This window comes from Castanea sativa, chromosome 6, assembly GCF_040712315.1.
Source record: "Castanea sativa cultivar Marrone di Chiusa Pesio chromosome 6, ASM4071231v1".
NCBI classification, from domain to species: Eukaryota; Viridiplantae; Streptophyta; class Magnoliopsida; order Fagales; family Fagaceae; genus Castanea; species Castanea sativa.
Window position 1 is genome coordinate 56,452,167 of NC_134018.1, and position 23,287 is coordinate 56,475,453.

Genomic DNA, 23,287 nt, shown 5'->3' on the forward strand with positions numbered 1-23,287 from the left:
TTTGAAATTTTATTGATATATTTTGGGAAAAAATATCAAGACACCCCTTGCACTTTGAGTTGATGATTATTAAACCCCTAAACTTTTAATTTAGCCAATTTAGTCCTTAAACTTTGCACAAGTGCCAAATAGAGTCATTTGTTAGATTGCCGTTTATTATCAAACGGCTGAAGCGTTAAAAAAAAAAAAGCACACACGTACACACAAACTAAAGCATTGAAAATAACAATTTCAATTATCTAACTCAAAACAATTAATGATCGCAAGCCAAAAAAAGAATTAATGATCAAGCATGTGTATTATCTAACTTTTCAACTAGTAAGTTCCAATTAACCGCTAAAGATCAAGTACAAATATGAGATTCATGTTTGGAATAATAAACCCAAATGCAAATAAAATCAATCAAATGAAATCATGCTAATGATCATTACAAACTCTAAAGATTAAACGGACATAGTGACAATTTGAAACAAATTAATGTCACTAAGAAAGTGAACGCTTGATTATTTGACAAATTGAAACAAATCCATTAGATACAGATCTTTTTTTTTCTTTTTTTGATTAGTTCATCATCAAGGTTAATCAAACGCTTCATTGTTTGCCAAAAAAAAAGAAAAAAAGAAATCAAAGGGCTATTAACACCAGTAGTGGTTGTTGAATGTCAGTACCATGAATAACGAAGTCAACGACTCCAAAGGCCAGATTGGCAGCGGTAGTTCGAACTCCAGTGACTCTACAGCTTGGTTGAGACTTGAAAGACCCTCTCTCTCCTCTCAGCTTCTCTCTGGTTTCTCTCTCCCAAATGGTGCAATTGGATTTTTTTATTTACACGTGTGTATCACGTGAGTGACTAACTTCTCTTTAGACGGCAGTCTAACAAATGCGGCCAAAATTGGCAATTAACACCAATCCCCAGACTATATAGTTAGTTGGCAATGTTTCAAAACTATATACTTAATTAATATCTCGAATTTAAAAGATTCGATTTACCCCTTAGAACTTGAGCATCAAAGGCTCAATTTCCATGTTTTGATTTGGCTTTTTTCCACATGGAATCCACCTGGAACGACTCTTAGAGGCTCGAGTTCCATATAGACCCTTAGAGCTTTGATTTCAGTGTTTTGAGAATGACATGGTTTATTCACTTGGAATCAACCTAGATATCGACCCTTAGAGGCTCGTTTTCATAAAGGAAAAATTCCCTTCTCTTTCTCTCACGCTGTCACTCATCCACAGAGACACTCTCAATTCCTCACTTTCATTCTTTGTCTAACTCTCAATTCCTCTCAATTCCTCATCCTCCACCAAATTCCTCGTCCATAAACTCACCGTCAGTTCTTCCCCCTAAATCAAACCCTAAATCCATAGACTCGCCCAAACACTTCGGCCACCCTGCCTCATTGAAACTCACTACCTCTGTATCACTAAAACCCACAATCTATAGAATGGTAACATGAATGTAGTCGGTGATGCATGAATATTAATGGTACCATGAATATTAATGGTAACATGAATATTTGGACATTATCATATAGTCCATGAGATGCATAGTATGTGATTTAGTCACAGGAAATATAGATTACAAGTTCTTTGTAAACTCAGAATTTTAGTTTGTAGTTGGTGATGAAATTGGGCATTTCATTTGCGAAGAATATTGATGGAAAATTACATTTTTGTATCACATACAAAACATACACAACGGAAAATTAACGGATCTACTTCATTCGCAATTGATAACAGGTACTATGTAAATTTCAGAATTTAAGAACAAGAGAGTATACCTTGGTACAACGAAATTCATACATGAATCATAAGTACTCGAAAATACTTTTAATTTTCACTCTAATTTCACTTTACGCCCAAGAAGTGTGGTCTCTCAATTAGTTTTTCAAGAGAGAATGATAGAGTGTTTTACTCTCATATACACACCATTTTTCAATGATGTCTCTATTTTTCACATATTTAAATTCTGTATGTTTCTCTCTTTATAACTGATTATCTAATTGGACTAGCTTTTTGGGCATTTTCAATTGGGCTCTAGTATATGGCTTGGAGTAGGACCTAAAGGGACCAATAAGACACTAGCTCCAATGGGCCTTGGGCTTTTCTGTCAACTCTTAACAAGTCCAAAGTTACCATTAACTAAATATAGTTGCACTCTAGGCCTTATTTATAAATTATATCCCAAGACTTTATTATACATGTAACCCCTTCATAAAATATTCGTAGTAATACAAAGTCATGAATGTAGACTGTCACTTTGTAAATCACTACATCTTATCCTTGAGTGCCCTATTTAATCCTTTAAAGTTATTCATTATATATTTATGAAATCTAATTTTATAAATATATACTTTAGTAACTTCTTACCAAAGTAGTTAGGCCTAACTTTCTGAATAACTGAACCCATTAAACTTATTTTAAGAAAATATTTTATATTTCCATTAAGAGAGTATGAATTCCATCTTGAGAATATATGTTCTATTAAAATGTCGCTACCCAACATACTGAGGTTTTGACTGTCACTTTAGATCTCACTCTTGATATATCAAAACAACCTACATTTCATGATAAAGTCCATTATCCTCTTAGGATTAAGAGTTCATGTAAATAAAAGTCGTTAAAATTTATTATCTATTTGATAGTGGTTAAGAAAATAATAAATTTCACAGCAGTCCAGTTCAATATGCCTTAACTCTTAAAATATATCAACTAGAAGTCTCCACTTCCATGATCAAGACAAATCATCTTAGTTGACATGTTATAGTTTTCGTAGATGAAATGCCCAATTTTATCACCAACTACGAACTATAATTCTGAGTTTACAAAGAACTTGTGATTTATATCTTCTGTGACTTTTCACATAAATCACATACTATGCATCTCATGGACTATATGATAATGTCCGAATATTTATGATACTATTATTTTAAATAAAAATAAAACAACTTTATTAATCACAATATTAAGTCATACACAATTTCATACATAATATCATACATAACATCATACAATAGGATTTAAGGGCACTAATCCCAACAACTATAACATATCAACTAAGATGATTTGTCTTGATCATGAAAGTGGAGACTTTTAGTTGATGTGTTGATATATTTTAAGAGTTAGACCGTTGTGAGATTTATTATTTTCCTAATGACTATCAAATGAATAATAAATCTCACGACTTCTATTTATATTAACTCTTAATCCTAAGAGAATAATGGATATGATCATGAAGTGTAGGTTGCTTTGATATATCAGGAGTGAGTTCTAAAGTTACAATCAAAACCTCAGTATGTTGATCAGCTACATTTAGTGTTAATGGAACATATATTCTCAAGATAGAATTCATAATCTCTTAATAGAGATATAAAATATTCCCTTGAGATAAGTTTAATGGATTTGATTATTCAAAGTGTTAGGCCTAACCACTTTAGTAAGGAGTTACTAAAGTATATATTTATGAAATTGGATTTCATAAATATATGATAAATAACTTAAATGATTAAATCGGATACTCAAGGATTAAGATGTAGTAATGTTCAAAGTGACAGTCTACATTCATGACTTTGTATTACTACGAATATTTTATGAAGGGGTTGCATATATAATAAAGTCTTGAGATATAATTCATTAATAAGGCCTAGAATGCAATTATATTAATATAGTGGTATTAAATATAATTAATGATAACTTTGAACTTGTCAAGAGTTGATAGAAAAGCTCAAGGCACATTGGAGCTAGAGTCTTATTTGTTCCTTTTTGGTCCCACTCCAAGTCACACACTATAGCCCAATTGGAACGGCCTAAAAGACTAGCCCAATTAGATAATCAGTTAGATACAAAGGGAGAAACATACATAATTTTGAGTAAGTGACACTATTGCAAAATGGTGTGTATGTGAGTGTGAGCCACTCTATTATTCTCCCTTAGAAACTGATTGAAAGACCACACTTCTTGGGCGTAAAGTGAAATTGTAGTGAAGATTAAAAGTGTTCTCAAGTACTTCTAATCTTTTGTTTTGAATTTCACTGCACCAAGGTGTGCTTTCTTGTTCTTGAATTCTGAAATTTACATGGTACATGTTATTAATTGCGAATGAAGTAGATATGTTACTTTTTCGCTGTATATGTTTTGTATGCGATCCAAACATGTACTTATCCAATAGTAATCCATTTTGTTAAATGCTTTTTTTGTTTTGTGGGTTTGATTTATTTATTTTTTTACGCTTTTTTCAGTTCATGGGTTGAACTATTGATACTATATGCTTACATCATTGAATAGTATATTAGGCAAATCAAATTTCTATCTTGTATTTTGTCAAAAAAGGGAACGCATTTCAAATTTCTATCATATTTTAAATGCATTGTTTTGTGATATGCATTGTTTTAGGAGACCTTGTGTTGTGGTTTTCTGGATGTGCCTGGTGAAAAGGCCTAAACCTAATGGTTCTGTTTTCTACTAGTTAAGAAATGAAATGAAAGTTAAATTTTAATTTGTGGAACTCTTAATTTTTTATCTTTTGTTACAGATAAAAAAGAAATTAGCAATTACTTTTGTTTCAAACTGCAAGCCTACAGTGATTGTTGTTTTAAGGTGAAAATTTAGGCTGTGATTCTTCTTTTGCCTACAAACATCTAATTTAGTGAGATTATATACGCAGCTTAGACTCTGTGGGTCTTTGCATATCTAGAGAAATTTTAAGAGGATTTCTTGCGTGTGGGTCTTTGCATATATAACACATTGAATAAAATTAGGAGTTGGTGTGTAGATTTGCTGGTTGTAAAGTTATTTGCTTTTGGCTTTGGCACAATATCTATCCAAATCTAATTTTGGTTGTGTTTTAGGATTTATATTGTAAGTCTCTTTGGTTTAATGGAAGCATAATGATGCCACATTGGAATATCCTCTATATATGTTAATTTCTTGAAAATAAGTCTTGCTTTTTATTTGATTTTATTAAGCCATCCAAAAGCTCAACTGTCTAATTTTCTTTTCTATTTTTCCCCCTGTCCCTACTAGCATTTGACAATGCTATATAGCCTATGCCCTAGATAGCTAGTCTTTATCTTATAGCAAAACCATTGTTTTTTTTTTTCCACTATTTTTTTGAGGAGTATTGTGGTTTTTCCTTATTGGGAGAGCTTGTGTTTGAATCCCCTTGTTGTAAGGGAAAAAATAATTTATCTTCTTGTTAGGGAAAAAGGGTTCTTAACCAATTTGATGAATTGATTAATAATTTGCACATAATTTAAATTGTGTGTGTGGGAGTGGATAATTATGTTTGATGTATAGTAATAAACTATAGGGCATACAAAAAAAAAAAAAAAAAGATATATGGTATCATCGAAATATATCACACTCATCATATGGGAGTGACTTTCACTTTTTTAAATTTTTTATTAATGAGTTAGTTCCATATTTGTGGGGGTGTGATATATCCCACCAACATAAAATAAAAATTGCATGATTTGTATGCATATTAGCAACAAAATCAATCATGCAACAATTTTATTTCCAATATTATCAAGTTGCCTATGGAAGAAAATAACATAAAAGGAAATTACGTGTAAAAACTAAAAAGGTTCAAAAGATAAAAAATGAAGACATTTTATACCACCTTTAATTGTCAGCATTCACAAGGCTCGCACTCCTTTAATTGGGAAATGTATTACCCAATTTCTGTACTTCCTTTTTTGATATCTTTCTCCTATAGTGTACGAAAACTTAGAAACAGTGAACGTAGAAATAGTCCATCCTTGAAAAGTATTCATCAAGAAGTGATTCAGATCCTTGCTAGGACATTGAATCATTTTTCAATTAAACACGGATTTCCATTGCACTAAATACATAACATGAACTTGGAATTTCAATACATAAATAAAAACTTTTCATGAATTTCACAGAAACACTCCTCCTTTCTTCTTCAAAATACTTCAAAGTCCCAACTTAAAAACCTGCACTAACTTCAATCTTGTCAAGATTGATAAGTGGTCTACCGTAGTATATATTTATATAAATTATCTTATGTTGTGATTGTGAACCTATAAAGATTGTTTAGACCCTTTAAACCACAATTGGATTAACCTAGTTAACAAGCCAAGTTATTACTTAGTCCAAATTCCAAATCTAGGTTAACACAATCATATAATCATATCAATGTAAAGTGCGGAATATAAAAACACAAAGATATGATGACCCAGGAAAACCAAACCGGTAAAAAACCTAGGGAGGATTTAACCTAGCTATCCTCAAGGTAAACCTAAATCCACTATGAAAGAATCGAAGTTGTACAATAGCGACTTAGACCACTAACATCCTATTGCTACCCGCCAGTAGAACTTACTGACACGACCACGTGCAAGCTCCGAGACCACGGACTCCTTCTTTCTTGGATTCTCCAGCAAGTACAAGCACATCTGCTTATGTATCTTTAAGCTCTTATGGCAGCAACTGAATCATCATCAAGTTCTCAAAGAAATCTCCTTCTTGATAATCCCAAGCTTGTGTGAAGGCAAGCACCTCTCTGATCTCACAAGAGATTCACACAAACAGCAATATGAGCAACCTCAAAAATGTGACTAGGGTTTGCCTTTTATACCTAGGGCAAAACATGAAACCTTACACGTCATATGGGCTTAGGGCTGAGTTGGGAAATCTGCAGAAAAAACAATCTGCATGACTTTCGATCGGTCGAGTCTAATTCTCGATCGATCGAGTCAGGCAGAAACCCTGCAGTTAACTCGATTATAACTTTACATAAATCACATACTTTGAGCAAGTCTAAAACACAACTAGACACCTATTTTGATCATGGTTTGCCAACAATACATATTAGAGTTATAATACATTAGTTCCTAAGTACTTAGAACCTAACAAACTCCCCCTTTGGAAATCCATGACAAAACACAACTAAAAGCTCAAAGTTTACAAAGAAAAGCCCTTACAAAAAATATGCCCATCGGAACAAATCCAATCCTAACTACTATCAATCAGTTGCAAGTGTAGACAGCAGCTTAATTGAATCAACTTGTATATTTCCTGAAACACTAAACAAAATGCATAAACGTATGTGTGGAAATTACAAGTAAATAAACATAACATTCTTGATTTCACAAAACACAAAATATAGACAAATAACAATGATATCAATGAATAACTCAAAATCATAAGTCTATAAGCAGTGAAACAAGAAACAATAAAACTCCCCCTATCATGAATACATCAAGAGCCAAAACACACAGTGAAGCACCTAAATACAATCTAAAACTCCACAGGCTCTCAAAGAACAAAGTCCCAAAAACCCAGAAACTCTAAAAACAAAAACTCCCCCTAAGATATACAATCTACTCCCCCTTTTTGTGACGAAATGCCAAACAATGAATCAAAATCCATCATCAAAAGGAGGCAGCGAAGACGAACATCTAAGAAGCGCCAAATCTGCTTGCAAAGCACGGATCTCGTCCAGAATGTCCACTAAAATCTGACCATGAGCCACCTGAACGCTCACGACAAACTCCAACATACGACGAATGTCAAAGTCATCCGAAGTCGATGGCGGGGGAACAACAGCAGTAGTATCTCTGATAGGATCAGCAGGTTCCTCACCTGAAGGAACACCTGTAGAAGAAGAAGGGGGAACGGTACCAGAAGACTCAGCTCGAGGGCATTTAGAGCGCTCTCTCATCTGAGCAGCCCTCTGCCTAAGGAAAGTGACACCAATGGGAGCAATAACATGAACGGGCTCAAACACAGGGAAGTCGGACAAACCTAAAAACAACATAATCCTATGAATGAAAATAGGATGAAAAAGAGCATGAGCAGTAGCAGTAGATGAACTCCTATACACTTTGTTCAAGGAATGAAGAAACAAATGAGGAAAACTAATAGGAGCATCTGTAACCAGAGCATAGAAAAATGCACATCGCTCCAAAGGAATGGTGTGCAGATGCGAAATAGGCCACAGGGAATGACACACTATCCTAAAGATAAGATAGGTAGACTCAATAAGCTCAGCAGAATTGATCCGAGGATCAGAACCCTATTGGATAGAAGTATCGATGATGTAGGACATGATGTCGTCTAAGGAAGGAGACACAGCATAGGGATAAATAGGATGCTGAACAAGAGGCACCCCTAGAGCATTAGCCACTACTGAAGGAGTAATGGTATACTCATCACCACGAATCCAACTCCTCACAAGAGTGTCGGAATCATAGGGGTGAACAGAGAAGTTTGAATAAAACTCTCTAATCAAGATGGCTGGAGGAGGAGCATCAAAATCCAAAAGAGACAACCAGCCTCGATGCTCAAAGTTTGCCCTAATGACAGGATCAAGCTCATCTAACAGAACCCTACGCTCAGCCCAAATTTTTCTCCTAGTGTTAAGATTCTCAAAAGTCTCTTGGTGCTTTTCACTAAGGAACCTATCACTCTCAAAGGAAGGAACAGAAGTTGAGGTGGATGTCCTATTGGCTCTAGTCTTCCTAGGCATGGTGCTAGAGTAAGAAACAGAGACACAAGAGAAAGAACAAAAACAAAACAACACAAGGGCAGACTGCAAGTTAGCACAACAAAATAAATCTATATGATGCATGAACAACAACAAAAAATGTCATGATGCATGCTCTAATGCAATGACAACAAGTTTTAATTTAAGTTTAGAATCATAAAATTGGCTTGAGCATAGAGTTTAAAACAAAAACAAAAAACTCTAAAATTTTCAAAAACCACTTGTAGAATTTTACTCAATTGACTAATTGATCATCACACAAGGTAGAAAATAGTTTATAATGATCAATTACATCAAATCAACAAGCCAATTTCATCAATTCAACCTAAATTGAACAAAATCCCCAATTCGGAACAAAACAAGCCCTATAATTTTCAATTCTTCATAAAACACCAAATTGATCAAATTAAACATTATGGATCATGACTATAGCATTATAGGACAAAAACCCATCAATCAATTTCAGAAAATAAGGCTTGAATCATCAAAAATTCCAAAACAATCATATGGGCTTACGGCTTAGGGCAAAACATGAAACCCTACACGTCATATGGGCTTAGGGCTGAGTTGGAAAATCTAGAGAAAAAATAATCTGCACGACTTTCGATCGGTCGAGTCTAATTCTTGATCGATCGAGTCAAGCAGAAATGCACAATAACTTCTGCAGTTAACTCGATTCCAACTTTACATAAATCACATACCTTAAGCAAGTCTAAAACACAACTAGACACCTATTTTGGTCATGGTTTGCCAACAATACATATTAGAGCTCTAATACATTAGTTTCTAAGTACTTAGAACCTAACAGAACCTATTAGAGTCAAGTGTAATATGTTAGTGACATATTTTATTTCTTTTATTTAACATCAATCACAAAACCTTTTATCTAGTCAAAGTACAAAAATTACTACTTGTTACATCATATGCATATACAAACACATCCCACATTTGCATATAGTCACCCCACATCACATACAAACACACTTAATCATTATCATTTCATACTAAAAAAAAAACACTAAAGACAAAATTTCCCCCCATTACAAAATTTCAAATCATTCTAACAAAAAAATAAAGAAAAATATCAAACCAAAAAAAAAAATAGTCATGATACATACCCGTGATACAATACAAATATATCTTAAATAATTTTTATTTTTTATAAAAACCTAGCAAATATATACACGAACAACTAGATACATATGAACCTAGAATATATATACATATAAAAAACCTAGCAAATATATACACTAACAACTATACACTGTTGGTAGAAGTTCTAAAGCCCTTACTTGACATGAGGATGTACAAATATGAGTGTTGGGATTGTATGAGAGAGAGAGAGTAAAAGAGTGAAGAGAGGCTTTCTTCACTAAATGCCCAAGAGACCCACAACAGAGAAAGCTGGGATCTGAATGAGATTTATAAGGAATAGGGACCCAAGAAACCATGTGGACTAACATCCACCACAGTTTGCAAATCGAGTCTTTAAGGCTCAGTTTTGCTTTTAGGAAACCAAGCCTCTAAGGGTCGATATGGAACTTGAACCTCTAAGAGTCGAGTTCCAGGTGCACTCCACATGGAGAAAAACCAAATTAGAACACGGAAATCGAGGCTTTGAGGCTTGAGTTTTTAGGGGTAAATTGAGTCTCTGAAACTTGAGATGCTAGTTTAGCATATAGTTTGAAAACATTGCCAACTAACTATAAAGTTTGGGGATTGGTGTCAGATGGCAATTTTTCCAAACAAATGTCTCTATTTGGCACTTGTGCAAAATTCAAGGACTAAATTGGCTAAAATGAAAGGTTAGGGAGTGTAATGACCACCACCTTAAAAATCAAGGGGCATCTTGGCATTTTTCCCATATATTTTAGTATAGGTTGGAACTTCGCAAGGCCATCATGGTCTTAAGTAGGCTAGAGCATGGTGCAGTGTGGTCGGTTATAGGAGTGTTTTTTGCATGACACCTGTAGGGTGCGGTTTCCCCTCATGCTTGACCACACCTTACCAGTGGAGGAGTGGGGTCTGGTCTACACAAGGTGTAGTTAATTCAGTTAATTTCTCCATTTACTCAAGAACCAAATACAATGCAATTAACTCTCCCAAATCACATCATAATTATTAAATATCCCAAAAATTCCCAAAAATAAAACAAACAAATTCACAATCTCTCTAAAAAATGCCTTCTTTCAAATCACAAAAAAGAAAACTAGACTAAATCCATAAAAGATAAAACAAAACTATTGAAAACAAAAAAATACATAAACAAACTTGATAGAAAGCATTGCAAGGAGGAGCATCAAAAGTCAAAGCCTGCTAGGAGCAAGTGGATGAGGTTGATAGGTAGAGGGAGGGAGTGAGGAGAGGTGAAGACGTTGCTAGGAGCTTGGGCAAGAAAAATTAATGAGAGAGAGAGAGAAGTGGGGAACTAAAATGGGGATCTAGATATATTTAGGGTTTGTAATTGAAATCAATCTCAGGTTCAAATGGTGTTGTTTTGGTATTAGATTTAAAAAAATTTAAAAGCCTTAACATTTCCTAATACCCAATATCTCTCTAACGCCATTTCTCCTTCTTCTTCCTTGCCTCTCTCAAACTCGCACTTTCACACTTTCTCTCTACTGAAACCTATAGTAATTCTATATATAAATTTTACATATGTTAAATTATAGTAAATAAATATATATACACATCGGTGTGGTGTGGTTTCTCGTTGGAGTTCAAAATAGTCGTCGATTGCCTACCGATCACCTTCAGTATGCCTAAATCTCTACTGTTAGGACATATGTGTTTCACTTGTTAGGAATATATGTCATTATTTTATGTAATTGGCAAACCCTTTGACAAAACGCACTTTACTTGAACTTAGGTAGATCTAGGATGTTTTTAATACTCCAAGAAACCTTGTTTCAAGATCAAGTATGAAAGCCATGCAAGTCTATCCAAGAAACAAGTTGAAGAAGTGACTGTCATTAAAGCTCGACAGCTAGCTTAACAGCTGGCTCGACAGCTTCATCTATTGAGCTTTAATAAGCTGTTCCAGCCCGAGGCTCGACAGCTGCTCGACAGCATTTTGACACCTTTAGCTGTCGAGGTTTAAGAAAAACAGTTTTTCAGATCTGTTTTGATTCCAATCTGTGAATATGTCTTTGGACCTTCTTTTCTCATAACCCTATATATATAAAAGGATTATTTTAAGGGCCGTCAAAGTAGATACAAGTTGCACAAGCATTGAGCAAAGTTTGTTCAAGCAATTTGTAACCGGAGATAAAGTTTTCCCCAGTTCATCTCTTTGTAAAGAAGTTACTGTGTATTTGCACCATAGGGTTCTGTAACCAAGCATCTTCTTGTTCTTCATTATGAAGATGAATGAAAGAACTTTGCAGCTAACATCTTTCTCAAGTTGGTGATTGAAATCGAGTACTGGGATCCGCGCAATTGGTTAGTCACATACTGAGAGCCGTGCATTGAAAAGGAGAGATTGTCATTACAGAACAAGACCAATTGGATATTGGGGTAAGGGTTCAACTGTAGGTTGGTATAAGGTACTGGGATTCCTTTACTTGTAACCGCTTGTTGTGATAATAGTAGATTCTCGGGAGTGGTGACCTTAAAATCACCCGGTAGGGTTTTTACCTTAGAGGTTTTCCCCATTTGTAAACAAATCACCGTGTCAAATTTATTTTCCACTGCACTTTAGTTTATTGGTAATTTATTTGTGCTGCCATGCGTTTATATGTTAAATTGATTAATTAATTGAACTTGGTTAATTAATCAATTAATCCATCACAAGGGGTCAATACGTTTTTGGCCTATCATCTACCAACCATCACATCGAACACGTGAAATTGAGCTTTGTATCAATCGGATCGGATTAGTTCAGTGCCAACCGTTTTCATCAGTATTGGTGGAATCTTGAACAGGCCTAGTGCAAAGAAGAATTGGCTATTGAAGTAGAATAAAAACAATCAACTATCCATCCTCCGATCCTCATCCTATTGAAGTATTGATACCTTTAATTTCGTAGACCTTATCCTTGTTGGGGATATTACACAAAGTAATAATGGAAAAACAAGGTTAACACAAAAGACAAACAAAAAATAGATAACTTGGAGATACTATATTGTTTTCTTTAGACAATATTTGCCCCCTGCACTATTGTTGCTAAAGGGTTATCGCAAATTTTTCCTTAGGATATAACCAAGATGTTAGGTTCTACAAATAGCAATTTTGGAGAATAATCACAGGATTTCTTATGTTTCTCTCTAACTAACTATTTTGTGAACATAAGCCTCTATTTATACCCATAGGGTTATATTTCATCAAAAGGCACATATGGAGAGTTAAAATGTTTCATAAAATCATTACCAAGGCTTGAAACCTCTTCAACCTTTCTGAACAGTCACCAGAAAATTCTACAGAAAATCCTATTTCACGATTTTCGATCAGTCAAAAATTACTTTCGATCGATTGAGTGCTCTTTTTGATTAGTCAAACAGAAATCGAATAACGATTGAGACATCCAGAAACTCTAGGATTATTTTCTTACGATTTTTGATCAATTGAGCCAAAGTTTTGACCGATCGAAAATGTTGTATTTCAAATTTTCACTTAGAAAATTCCAGAACTTGAATTTTCACTTTATGAAACAATATTCTCCAAATTCAATACCTATATATACAACAATCCTTTTGTAAAATAAATTTTTTTCATACTTTTTGAAGAAATTTATGTATTCAAATGGCAAATAGTCCAAATGTGAACATGAGAATTCTTAAAAGTAGAATTAAGAGTGCCAAATTTTGGTCAAAGTAGAATTCAAAATCAATGGCCAAATTTTGAATTAAGAGGACCAAACTTCTAAAGGGGAATATGATTTTCTCCATTTCACGGTTGAAACTATTATTTCTTGAATTTAATAATACATAGTGCTAGAGAGAAAGAGATAAATTTACCACCATCATTTTGAGGGGGTTTCGGGGAATTTTACGTAGGCTTCACTTAATTTTGTTAAGACTGAGAGCCTGAGACCAATATAAAGCTGTGAAGTACTGTGTTGAAGGACAAAAAACAAGGCAACACAAGAATCAAATGGAAGGACACGGTACCCTATTAGAGAGTGAATGGCTCAAATTAGAAAAAACCTTTTGAAGTGCAATATCTCAAACAAAGATAACTGGAACACTTGCCTATATATATTAGTACACATTCTTCTCATTTACTCACAAATGTTGATGATTCTCACTTTCTAATCCTATAGTACACATGTTGCATAAAATATTTCTTGTATAATCTGTTCTAATTTTTGGTTAATCCGATTAAACATCATGTGTTCAATTGGTTTACATGAAATTTATTTCAAACTTTTAGGTTTAAAGGAAACTTTCTAGAAACTCTACGGTTTAAATAAAATTATAAAATTTTATATTAACTAGCAGTAATATCCTTGTCTGATGAATGGATAATTAAAAATATATATGTGTAAGAAATAAAATATTTTACTGACATTATCGAGTGTAATGGGTGAGCTATTCTATGTTGAAACACAAAATTATAGTAAAAATCAAAATAAATATTAAATTTCTTGCAACTTAAACAATATTTTTTTTATCTATAATAAACTATCCTAAGTATGTGATATGATATATGATAGTATTACATATATAAACTTCATCAAACTCTCATCAAAAAAAAAAAAAACTTCATCAAACTGTTTAGCAAAAAACTTCATCAAACTTGTTCCCTAATTTCGTCACCTTATCTGGGTTCAAGCCCATTCGATGGGCTTGCCTTGTCAAATTTGAAAGTGATTTGCTCCCTTTGCTTCAAGATCAAATTTTGCTAGACCACGGCCCAATAGCCCTTCATGTGCTGCTACACGTTCTCATTCTTGTCATCTTAGCTCTGACTGAATGTTTTTGTTTTTTTAATTAACAACATCATGATGAAGATAGTAGTTGATATTGTATGTCATGATTTCTAGTACAAGTATTTTCCCTTTAATTCTTAACGAATTGTGTACATACACCGCTGATAGCAATCATAATAATAATTTATGTAAGAGGATTCTCTCTAATTCCCTTTCATTTTTAGCCGAACGTGCAACACATGATATTTATTGATGTTTAAATATATCGTATCTTACCTCTACATAAAAATTAGTAGGAATGAGTAGATTCAGTTGGATTGGAGTTCTTCCCAAAAAATTATTAGTTCATTAATAAAGTTCTTATCTATTACCTATGTTGAAAAAGGATTCTAAAAATTAAAAGGGTATGTTGAAAAAGAATGCCCGGTAGTACTTTTTTTTTTGAGGGGGAAATGCCCGGTAGTACTTGTTTTCATGAAATCTACACTGTATGTTGTCATTCTTACATTGAGTTTGGAACGGGCAAAAGATGAAAGTCAAGAAATGCTAAAGTTTTCTAGAATGCTACCCCTTAGGAGCTCTCTAGAGCTCTCTCGTGAAGAAGAAGCAGAACTAAGCCGTAGTACTAAGAAAGTCAAGGAATACCACTCAAATGGACCTCTCACTGAACCCAGACAGCAAGGGAATTTATAGGAACTTGAGTAGGTTCCAGTTAACTTAACCGGTAAAGTCTCTGATGAAATAGGTTGAAACTCTCTAAAAAAAATTTATAGAAACTTGAAAAAACTATCACATTCTTAAATCATAACTTGAAAAAACTATCACATTCTTAAATCATGAGGTTTATGGGGGTATTTCATGGGTAGAGAGAACCATGAGTTCTAAAACTCAAATTTTTTTATATGAGATATATAGCATATCATGCGTTAGGAAAATTGTTCCCTAATTTAGGTCATCTTCTTGGGCTTCAAGCCTATTCAATGGGCTTGCAGTGTCAAAATTTGAAAGTGAGATGCTCCCCTTGCGTCGAACTCAAAATTTTCTGACTCCTAGACCACGGCCCAATAGCCCTTCGTGTGCCATTCGTTCTCATCCCTGTCATCTTAGCAGTACTGTGATTTTTTTTAAAGATCATATTCAAGATAGTTGGTGAGGAAGTAGTTCATGATTTCTATTACTTTTTGATACTTATATATATATATATATATATATATATATATATATATATATATATATATTTTTTTATAAAAATACTTGCATTTAATTAATTGCAAAAAAATACATAGCATCTTGAGAAACCGAAAATGCAAGGAAAGGTGGACACTCTTCCATCCAAGTTACAAAAGAGTCAATATTCTTTACAAAAGCAGCTAAAGTATGAGCAGGTCTATTTCCCTGTCTCCCCACGTGTGCTATTTGGAAGGTACGAAACGCATGAAGTTTAGAGCAAAAACCTGAGACCACGGTAGAGATGGAGACCAGGGCATCAGTGGGGTTCTCCATAGCATGACAAACCGTAGTGGAATCCGACTCAAAAATGACATCGCTGACGCCAATGTCCCATGCAAAACTAGTGGCTTCATCCATTGCCTTAGCCTCTGCTTCCAAGGGATCTAAAGGAAGGGGGAGGCGTTTGCTTAAGGCTGCAATGACTGACCCAACGTGGTCCCGAATGATCACACCTATGCCGATCATGCCGAGCTGGGAGAAGATTGCGGCATCTACGTTAATCTTGTACCAGGGAAAAGCGGGTGGGACCCAACGGCCATCCTTGGCTTCTTTGAACTGAGTGGGCCTTAGGTAGGCAAGCTGATAGTCTTGTAGTGTAGAGCGAGCTCGCCTCAGGATTTCTTGCGGGGATTGTCGTGCTTCCCCCAGGCGAGTTTTGTTTCGACTAAACCAAGCACTCCATGCTATTGTGACTACTAGTTCGATGAGTATGGTGTCCGTGTGTTTCTTGAAGAGCATATACCAGATGAGGTCCATATAAAACCTATGATTGATCTCGGTTTTCTCTAGCGGTATGTCCGAGAGGGTCCAAAGCTCCTTAGCGATAGAGCAGTCCCAAAATAAGTGACCGACCATTTCTGGTGCTAAGGCCCAGGCATCACAGGTGGGGTCCTCAACAACCCGTCGATGATGAAGGTTGGCTTTAGTGGGAAGTATGTTGTTGCATGCTTTCCACGTAAAGATTTTTATCTTGTTGGGTATGTGGAGGTTCCAAATTTGGCGCCAAAACCGGGTCCATTCATTGCCATGAGATGTTTCGGGTGAGGAAGATGGTTGAGTGATGGTTCCTGCTACTTTGTATGCACTGTTGACAGTAAAATGCCCCCTTGGAGTGAAAGCCCAAATCATGTGATCTTTAGGTTTGTGGCTACTTAGAGGAATGCTAAGGATGGATGTGGCATCATCAGGGAGAAAAACCTGGTGGATCAAGTTGAGATTCCACTCACCACTCTCCTGGTCCATGAGGGAGTCCACATTTGTATTTACAGGCAGTAAGGTCGGTGGTGTGAAGACATGAAAAGTGGAGGGTCTTGGCAGCCAGCGATCATTCCACACCCTAATGGTTTTACCATCTCTTACCTGCCAACGGTAGCCCAATTGCACCACAGGCTGAGCAGAAAAAATACTTCGCCATGCAAACGATGGTTTTGCGCCCAACTCAGCATGTAGGTAATCTGTATTTGGAAAATAACGGGCCTTGAGTACTCTATGAACCAAAGAGTTGGAGTTCATTTGTAGACGCCATCCTTGTTTAGCTAGAAGAGCTAGATTGAATGCCTTGAGGTCACGGAAACCCAATCTCCCATTTTCCTTTGGCGTGCACATTTTTTCCCAACTCAGCCAAGCCATTTTATTTTTACCTTCCTTTTGGCCCCATCAGAATCTTCTAGTTATCCTAGACAGTTCATCGCATAGTGAATCCGGAAGTTTGAAAACGCTCATTGTGTACATGGGAATGGCTTGTGCGATTGCTTTGATGAGAACTTTTTTACTTGCTTGGGATAACAGCTTTTCTTTCCAGCCAGAGAGTTTATTGTTGAGCTTTTCCTTTAAGGCTCTGAAGGTGTGTTTTTTTTATCTGCCCACTAAAGATGGTAGGCCCAAATAAGTCTCATGCTGCCTAATCCCCTCTACTCCAAAGCGATTTTTAATTTCTTCCTGTGTGTCCCATGGGGTGTTCTTGCTAAAGAAAAGAGCAGTCTTCTCCTTATTTAGTTGTTGGCCTGAGGCTTGCTCATATATAGTTAAAAGATGCTCAATATGGTTGCAATGCTCCAGAGTTGCTTGGCAAAAAATTATGTTGTCATCAGCAAAGAATAGATGAGAGACTTTTGGTCCAAGTGGGCAAGCCGATACACCCCGAAGTTGGCCAGCAGCCGTAGAATGATTTAAAAGAGCTGAGAGTCCTTCTGCACAGAAAAGAAATAAAAATGGGGAGATAGGGTCCCCTTGTCATAAACCCCTAGACGAGATTATGTGACCTCTGGGCTTCCCATTAATCCTAACAGAATATGTAACGGATGTAATACATTGCAACATAAGTTTCACCCATTTGTCACTGAAACCCATTTTTTGCATGATTTTCTCCAAGCAACCCCACTCAACACGATCAAAGGCTTTGCTCATATCAAGTTTTAGAGCCATCTCACCGACCTTACCATTTCTTTTTTGATTTAGGTGGTGCATAGTTTCAAAGGCAACAATAATATTGTCAGTAATGAGATGGTCGGACATAAAAGCACTTTGGTTTTCACTTACAATATGGGGCAAGAAACATTCAATCTATTAGTAATAACTTTGGAGGTAAGTCTAGAAACAACATTACAGAGACTTATCGGTCGGTATTGAGTCACTTTTGTGGGATTTTTTGTCTTTGGAATAAGAACAATATGTGTTTCATTAAAGTTTGGAGGAATAATACCCGAGTTCAAGAAATCCAGAACAGTTTGTGTGACACATTCACTAGTAAGAGACCAAAAATGTTGATAGAAGAGAGGAGGCATACCATCGGGGCCTGGAGATTTTTTGGGATGCCTCTGTTTGAGAGCTTTATGGACTTCATCATCTGTTAAAGGCTGAGTGAGGGAGGTATTCATCTCTTTTGTGACCACGTAAATTTTTTTCTCACGTAGGGCTTTCTGGGGAACCCTGGGTTGATGAAACCGTTTCTCTATTCGCCGAATAGAGTTCCTTTCCCCTCAGGTGGAAGCTCGGTAACTTTCTAAGCCTTCACTATCTTTCCTTTTCCATCTTGTCACTTGCTCTCTCATCTGCAATGGAGGAGCTTGAGAACCAGTGGGCACGTTTGTCCCTCAAAGCCAAAGAAAACAGTACCATTGACCTCCCCCCCCATCCTTGAAAGTAATAACTGCATCCTCATCGCAAAACTTTTCATCAAAAGAAGGATAAATTTGGAGGCCCTCACTAGGACCGTACAGAGTATGTGGCGCACGGTTCAAACCTTTGAGGTGCATGACCTAGGATCCAACACCATGTTAATCATATTTGACGATGAAGCTGACTTATAGAAGCTGCTGTTATAAGGACCCTGGACCTTTGACAAATATTTGATAGGTTTATATAAACCTACAAGTAAGGAATCGGTGGATGATGCTACTTTCGTTAAGGCATCCTTTTGGTCCAAATGCATAACCTCCCCCTCTGCCGCATGAATAAGACCATCGCCGAAGCTATCGGGAAAACCTTGGGCACGGTTGAACACGTTGATGCTTCCTCTATTGGAGAATGCCGGGGACGCTACCTTAAGGTGCAAATCCAACTGGATATCACCCAACCCCTGTGCAGGGGAAGAATGGTGAACACCGGAGAAGCAGAGCCACAGTGGGTGGCTTTTCAGTACGAGAAGCTTCCAATATTCTGCTACTGATGTGGACTTCTCAACCACGACGAGAAAGACTGTACCCTCTGGTCGGAAAGCAACGAAACACTGTGCACCAAAGAAAAACAATACGGCGCGTGGTTACGTGCCCCCATCAACACTCTCCAACAGTCCCAAGTGGTCACTGGTAAACACACACCAAAACCCAACCACCCCAGTGGACCACCGCGACCTCCTCGTCCAACGTCGTCGCCGACACTTCAACGGCGACAAAATCTACCACCTCGATAACCCACGACACTCCGATACCACCACCAACTACGTCCGAGACTGAGACCGATACGCCGACCCACACCATAGCCCATCCCGATACGGACCCACAAACCTTTTCACAAAAACCCACGCACACTGCCCCAACCAATACGGAAATCTTGCTAACATAGAACTTTTCGACACGCATATCATGGAGATTGATACGGCTTTAAAAATCTACTCGTTCTCACCCCTGTCAACATCACCACAAAAGGAAGCCGCCCTATCCTTGAACCACTCCATGATTCCTGCCGACCACACACACAATATCCCATCAACACCTTTGGACTGTGACAATCAACTTTGCGAAATCCCAGTTATACAAGTTCAAGAGACCATGCATGTGCCGTCACATGGGCCAAAAAAGACTTTGGACCCATCACAAGGTACATGGAAGAGAACTGGGCCTCCAAAATAGACATTGGGCCTAACACATGCCCCCTCCCTTGTTGGACCAAATAGTAAGTTGGACCCAAAAAATAACGCACCCCCTACTGGACCAAAACGCAAGCCCGCGGAACAGTCCCATGCACATGCAACATCCATTGCAAAGAAACAAAAGCTTGAAGATGATACATGTCTTCTGGAAAATATGGTGACAAACCATTTAGGATCGGTGGTGCTGCCAGGCAGCACCGCCGGGTCCAATGAGTGTCCTAAGCTGGAACTGTCGGGGGCTTGGGAACCCCCGAACAGTTAACGCTCTTAAGCGAGCATGGAAAAAAGAAGCTCCCATCTGTGTCTTCTTAATGGAGGCAAAACTTTCCGCAGATCAATTGAATGCCAAGAAACAAAATTGGGACTACAATCAAGGTCTCGTGGTCTCTAGTGAGGGTCGTAGTGGCAGCTTAGCTCTTCTCTAGAAATCAGATACGAAGGTACATGTCAAAAAAATTTCTCGTTGGTTTATTGATGCTCATGTGTTTTGTAAAAAGACAGGAATATGTTGGAGGTTGACAGGTTTTTATGGGCACCCTGAAACTAGCAAACGTGAGGAAACTTGGACTCTCCTTGAATCGCTCGGCCAAACAAATCACCTTCCCTGGCTCTGCATTGGTGACTTCAATGAGATTACACGTCAGTCTAAGAAAGCAGGTGGTTGCTTACGACCAACCCGCCAAATGGATCGCTTTCTACCACCATTCACCATTGTAACTTCATTAACCTGGGGTATGTTGACTCTCCATTCACATGGTCCCGCAATCACCCTGTTGAAGGCCGTATTCATATTAGACTGGACCGAGCTCTAGCAAATATGACCTGGAAGTCGCTCTTCCCCAATGCCACTGTCCATCATGTTTCAATGTCATCTTCGGACCACTCAATGCTTGCCATTCGGCTACAGCACTCCAGACTTAGACAACCACGTTCTTGACCCCTCTTCCGCTTTGAAGCTATATGGCTTCAAGACCCCCGGTGTGCCGATATAGTCCAAGAAGCATGGTACGAAGGTCTCTACAAGCCGGATGGTGCTTTAATCACCAACTATCATGCTAGCCGCCGTGACCGACTGACCGCTTGGAATAAACTTGAATTTGGCCACGTTGGAAAAGCAATTGCGAGACTAAACCAGAAGCTTCAAGTCCTGGAACACCATCCTATCCGCAATGATACTGAAATCCAAGAGGTACGGGCGGCTTTAAACCGATGGCTAGATGCAGAAAATACAATGTGGCACCAGCGCTTGCGCAACTTATGGATCACTGATGGTGACTGAAACACTTCTTTCTTCCATCAGAAAGCATCCAACCGGAAAGTTCGGAATTCCATTCGAGGCATTTGTGATGCAACGGGGCAATGGCAGGAGGATGATCAAATTAGTTTAGAAGAAGGGGATTTGAACTCTGGATTGGTCCATTGGAAACACCAAAAAATACTTTTTTTTTGGTAAACATTGAACTTTCATAAACTAAACGGAAACAATGACATCAGAATTCAGAGGATAATCCTTTTATAGTACAACCCTGAGTTATCATAATACAACAATATACATAAGTTCCCAGGTGGGCTATCAAAAAGCATAAAGTCCTGATCAGAAACCCCACCTCTTCTGGCCATAGCATCAATGCACTTGTTAGCTTCATGAAAATAATGACTCATCTTTACACGAGGAATTTGGTTGATAAGGGTCCTGCAATCCATTATAAGATAAGCATGTTGTATATTACTGTTATACTCTTCAGTAACCCAAAATTTCAATTTGTACCGCCAAAAGATTCAAACTAATCCACAACAACAACCCACCGGAAAAATACTAACTATTTAACCTATTGAATCTTGGCATGATTTTTAATACTAATATTTCACTTTATTTAATAACGAATTGTGTAGCTACACAGTACACCTGCCTAAAAGAAAGAGTTTAGATCCTATCAAAAAAGAAAGAAAGAGTTTAGATCATTAATAATAACATAACTAATATTAATGATAATAATAATTTATAAATTGTTAGTTTAGTTCATTATTATTTTTTATATTGTTGATCCTGTATTAATCATATTCATTGGTACCACAGTTTATAAGATCAACTATCAAATAAATAAAAATTTTAATTTTAAATTTCTTGAAATTTTTGTTACTAGAGTTTTGGTTGGAATAGAATTTTAATTGAGTAGTGCTTTGAGTACTGCAAGTTTTTCTACATTGAGCCTACAAATTAATGCATCATCAATCACAACAAGGCACTTCAAATATTTATTTATGAGATGATTGAAACATATTAATCACATTCATTTCCACATTAGTTTGTAAGTTTTATAAAACTTTTCGTATTTTTAGCATTTTCCATTTCAATTATTGGAACTTGAATAAACTATCACATTATCAATTCATGAGGTTTGTGGGGTATTTATTATTGGTTCATGATGTTTATGGGGGTAATTCATGGATAGAGAACCATGACTTCTAAAACTTAATTTTTATTATATGATATAATATGAGATATATAACATATTATGTGCCAAGGAGTAAGTCTAGTGTCACAACTATTTCCACATTTTTGTCACCTGTTCACGCGACAACTTGTAAGTGATAAAATTATGGACTCACCATTTTTTCCACTACTTACATCTCGCCATATAAACAAGTTATGACCAAAATTGTGAAGATTGTTGTGGTAGAAGACTTACTCTACATCATGAAACTTGTTCCCTAATTAGGTCATCTTCTTTATTGGGTTCAAGCCTATTCAATGGGCTTGCATTGTCAACATTTGAAAGTGATATGCTCCCCTTGTATTAAATTCAAAATTTTCCAACCCTTAGACCACGGTCCAATTGCCCTTCGTGTGCTATACAATTCAACAATTTGAATTTTTTTTTCATGGGTTGATAACTTGATTTGTTTTCTTTTTCTTTTTCCAAACTCGAGTTGTGCGGGATTCATTTTGACAAAACCAGTGTATGTTTGTTTGGGTGAAGAATCCGGGATTAGATGGTAATGGTAGAGCGAAGAAGAGTGAGCAGCTAGCGAGGAAAGTGTCATCGACACCATTTCTGTTCTTGAGAATTTCAGGTGTTAAAAGAGTGTTTAAACTAGAGCAAGCAAGAGCACAGGAGTGGAGTGGCCTCTTGCTTGGTAGGATAAGTTTTTTTCTTTTTCTTTTTTTCCTTAAACTAATCTAGAGAAAACTAGGTTGTTCTTATGAGTCATCTTCCATCTATATTAGCTATTGCAACAATGCTTCATGTAATTAGGGATATAGAGCCTAATAATCCACTGGAATATCAAAATCAGCTTATGAGTT